The sequence below is a fragment of the Clytia hemisphaerica genome, unplaced genomic scaffold, assembly GCF_902728285.1.
Source record: "Clytia hemisphaerica strain Z4C2 unplaced genomic scaffold, Clytia hemisphaerica genome assembly, whole genome shotgun sequence".
Classification (NCBI taxonomy): Eukaryota; Metazoa; Cnidaria; class Hydrozoa; order Leptothecata; family Clytiidae; genus Clytia; species Clytia hemisphaerica.
This window is the reverse complement of record NW_027103625.1, coordinates 114,526-119,674: the sequence shown is the minus strand read 5'-3', so window position 1 is coordinate 119,674 and position 5,149 is coordinate 114,526.

The following is a 5,149-nucleotide window of genomic DNA, read 5'->3' as shown; positions in this document are numbered from 1 at the left end:
GTAAATAAACATGTAGAACTTGAAAGATGAGACTTTTCTTAAAGGGTCAATGGGTTATGATTGGATTGTACAACGAAAATGACAATAACAAACTAGCAGTAGCTTCATTACATCATTGAAGTGCTTCCTTGGAACATACACTTACTCCTTGAAAATTTGAAAAGAAACTAGTAAGTTCAGGTTTCAGGATACAACATCAGGCTATTTGATGGAAAATTAAAATCATTGGTTATTTAACTGTTGTTAACCCTTTCCAGACGCAATTTTTACGTATGGCTATATGAAGCAAACATAGATCATGGCTCGCACCCCCCCCCCCCCGCCTGAGCGGGGGGAGCGGGGGAGCTACACCTAAAATTTGCTATATAAGACGTGGGAGCTGCTTGTTTTTTACGACAGGCGGGGGGAGCTCTATCTTGGGGGTGACCTGCATTAGTTTATGTAACTCTGGGGGCTAAATAACACTTCCTAGATATTTTTCTTTACTGTTGGTTTTTAATTTCTCTAAACCTTTATGTTTTCATGCAAAGTGTGATCTGATGCTTAAAATGCAAAAATGAAGACATTCTATTGCATTCTCTAAAAGTGCACACACATGTAAATAGAGCTTTGTGAATGCCATTTTCTCCTATACTGGGACCTAAAATTTTATCAGGCTGGGGGGACCTTGTTCTCAGGGGGGACCTAAATTTGGCGGGGGGACCTAGAACCCCAGTCGGAGCCATGTAGATTTGAAAATAAAAAGTGACTAATAAAAGATATCACGATAAATACCTCTTTTTCCATGTGATAGAGGTTTTGGAATATCTAAAAAAATTAATATGGCTGACCTGGCCATATGATAAAAAAATTAGCAAATTTTTTTACTTTGAATAAAAAAGCAGAAAGCATTTGCTTTCACCTTGATTGAACTTGAAATAAGAATCAGAGGATTGAGCAGGTCATAAAAGATTAAGTTTGAAAGCATATTACAATCACCGCCATAATATTTGGCACAAAAGGGGAATTCCCTCCAAACTTTAAAACCACAAGTGATTTTTAAGTGCTCTGAGCTTTAACATTAGACCTTAAGACTTAGGAGCTTAGGATCTCAAGATCTAAAAGCTTAAAAATGTTCCAATATGGCTGAGAATATAGGCTGAAAGCCATCTAGCCCCTCCTGAAATAAAAATCCAGTATAAGAAAGTGAGTGTACTGAAATAGCAATTCTTGCCCAAGTTTGAAATTCTGAAAAAGTTAAAACATTTAATGTGCTAGCTTGTGCTTTGACTATCATAACCAGCCATTCCGCACATTCAGAACTATTTAAATGCGATCAGATTCAGGCCTTTTACCATTTCACCTCTCTATATCTTATCTTTATTGCTTTTCCTCTCTATCTCTCATCTTCTCATATGCCTAGAAAGTCTAAGTAAGCCCCCAAGTGTAAACCTAGCATAGGTAAACCCTTGTGGAATAATGTTCTAATCCTATGGCTTCTAGGTATGTCTAATATCTGGTCTCAAACTTAGACTATCCCATGAAAATCAGATCATGGAACATACAAAATAATACACAATACCTGGCACTATCAGTCAGACAAATTGCCTACTGAAAACTTAATTCCTTACCTTTTTTTAATTGACAGCAGAATTGAGTAACTGATGGTATCAAAAGCTTTTTGCAAATCCATAAAAAAGAATATATAATACTACAATCACTTTTCATTGGACAATATTGAACATAATTCTGAACCATCAAAACACATAAAATACAATACATAATATACAATACACAAGTTGAATCATCCTAATCACGAGTTCCAATGTAAAGAGATATTGAATGTACCTGGGAACACTTGCATACACAGAAACTTAGAAGCTTCTCGTTAAGGGGGAATAGGAAATAAGGGCACAGTACAAATCAAATTCTAAACTGATGGGGGAGAAATGTATAAGGGGTAATTTGCTGTTTAAGGGGGGACTGGAAAACATGGATGAAACCATGTTCTCTTATTGCCCTTTAAGATACCTTCTTTTAGTAACAATCTAGATTCAAGCAGCTCATCTTATTTTGCATTGGTGTAAATTAGATTTTTAATGACTTTCTAATAACTTTTTAACAGCTTTTAAATGTTTTTAGACTGATAAATTTGTGATTTTTTTATTTTAAATTTTACTATCTATAGCACTGATGATGGCATGAGACCGAAAAGGTTTTGCTTCAATAATCTTTGTATACTATAAATTGGTCTAGTCTACATCCTTTTATCAAATTCTGACACCCTTTTTAGAGATAAGAGTAAAAGGAAGGTTCGAATCACTGATTGGAAAAAAAGATTTTTTCATCTCTGACTGATAATAAAAAAATATATATTTTCAATCATTGAATCCAACCTTCACCTTCCAGTGTGTTAGAATTTTAGAAGAGGGATATTGTCATTAGACCAACTTAGGCCTGATCTATATGCATTTCAACGGGATGTATGTCAGTTAGGAAGCCATCCAAGATCCTGCCATTCTATCAGCCAGCAAAAACTAAATGACACTTGAAAACTTTAAATTTCATTGCCATTTTCCATAAAAAACATACAAAAACATTACTACTTCCCAAAGCTGGAGACCAAAGTTAATTATCTTCCTTGATGAGGGCGTCCTTTTGGATCTATTGTTAAGATTTTTAAAATGGTGCACAGAGTGTGGTAACCCCGAAACGCCCAATATGAAGGTGAGTTTCTTATCGCGCGAGTTACATCATGCACTCCATTGTATTGAAAGACGCAAACATAATTTTTTATGAGTGCAATTTTGATTTTTTTTATTGCAGCCACATACAGGAACTCGCCAAATGTGGGCTCTGTGGACTTTCAGTTCTTATTTTGCTCCTAGGCAACTGCCTGCTGACTTGTAAAAGACAAATTAATTACATGATGTTTCATTGAAAAGCTGCAGTGGTAATTAGTAATTCAAAATAATAACTATAACAATTGAGGGATGCCTTAAAATCTGGAAGCATTAGCTGATTTAGGGGTAAAAGTGCTTTAGATAGACCTTAATTGCAGGACTTTTGGAACTTCTCTAAAATTGATATTTTGAGTGAAAATAAACCTCCAGAGCATACCCACAACCCCCCTGAAAGTCCAATCGAAATTTTTTGTGGCAAATAGACCCATTCAGTTAGTGGAAGTACTTTGATTTTTTAAGCGTCGTTCCGTCACATAGAACAAAAGAAAATAGCAAAAGAACAAAGGAATTACCCATAGCCACTATTTCGTTACCATGGGGAATTGCAATTTTATGGAAATGGGAATCCTCATATCGAATAAAGCATCTTCTAAAAATTTCATTCTTCCCCATAAATGCAAAAATGAAAAACGAAGAAGCTTTTGTTTTCTGATAGTCTTTTTAATCTACCATGAAGTGTTATAAAATTCATTATAGAAAGACACATTCTCCTATGAAGAGGCTTCAAAAAAATGATGTAGAAAAAAATTGTTAAAAAATACCGTCAACTGCTCTAACTTGGGACTATTTAACTAAACATGGGACAACAATTCGGCCACCATTTCACCGAACCTCCAAAGTCATTTATTTGATTTGAGTTAATGAATGGTGTATTAAAAAATACATGATTTCTCTTTCGCACCAAGTAGGCTTTTAAATCGAAATATGAAAAAAATCCGTATCAAACACACGCGAATGTCTGGAACGAAAAATACCAAATTAGTGGCAAAACGAAACTTGTTTGGTTTCTGTAATAAAAAAGAAATTCGCTATTGTGAACTTTGAACATGCTTTTAAGATCAAGGTACTAATGGAATCACACAGGTTATCACTTTAATTTCATAACAACACACGGTATGGCATGAACATACCTTGAAACATTTTTCATGTCATGTTTGGGCATTGATGTTTGGGCCAAGTTTAGGCCACAAAATTTTGGACTTTCGTCTAAGAAAAACTGGCCTGGCATGTAAATTGGGAAATTACTTCCGATAATGGATTACACACTTTTCCTGTATCCTTCAAAGGCCAAATGCGGTTTTGCTGGGGCGTAGTAATCCTCCACAAGGCAGTGCTGGCAAAATCACAACAGAGGAGCTACAAACTTTATTGTGGAAAGACAAATATCCGGATACAATAAACTTTAAGACTGGGAACTGTCAAAATGTGTGTGCTGTGATAAAGTTTTTGCAAGAAGTCAGGGAAGATACAAGGATATAAATCATCAAACTAATTAAGCTTTTTACCGAACAAACTAATCAAACTCCTACAACTTGGTATTAAAATCTGTGTGTTTCCATTTCAAGAAATTTCGCGCAAGTCATGATGATGCAAGAAAGCGACAAAAAATCAGAGAGAAAAGCCGTAAGTGGGAATCATAGTTTCTACCCCCCCTACATTTAGGGGGGGGGTCTTGGGTTTTGATGAACCAAAAGCAAGGGGGTGTTAAAAGTATGACTTTCCTAAGGGGGGTTTCCAGTTAAGGGGGGGTCTTCTTACCTAATAGATAAGGGGGATCTTCCTTGAATTATGCGAAATTTCAATTTTTTCATTTATACTGATTTTCTAAGGGGGGTGTGAATTTTAAAATGAAAGGGGGGGGCATAAGGGGGATCCCTCTTACCTAACGGGGGGTCTTGACCCCTCTAGAAATTAAGTAAAAAATGATTGTTTGCCAATCTTGGGGATTTCATCCCAAACTCAAGATTAACTTAGCGTTCAGTTAGATTATAAGCTAAGTTAGGTTTCATGAGTTTTCCTGTGGTATATAATATGGAAGACTTGGCGAAGAAGGATTGGCGAACATGAAGAAATAGAAAAACAAAAAAATTTACCCCCTGCTGTAAACACAAAATGAAATTCAATCAGCCTTTTAGTTCAATTGTTCGATTGGTTCTCAACAAAAGTTAGATTCCGGTCTAGTCTAAAGCTCTAGAACATGAAAACCAGAATATGATTCGTCAATGGGAATCCCTGACTGATTTTCAGTCAGGACCTCTTTGGTCTTTTTTAACATTAGTTCGGATAGAATAAAAACATACCTGATCAACACAACCAAACCTTCTGTCTGGCGTTTACTCTTTCCTTCCCAACAACTTTCGTTTTTGCTTATGTAGGTTTTAAAATCCACAAGTAATGAACCTATTATAGCTTTATCTGAATAAATC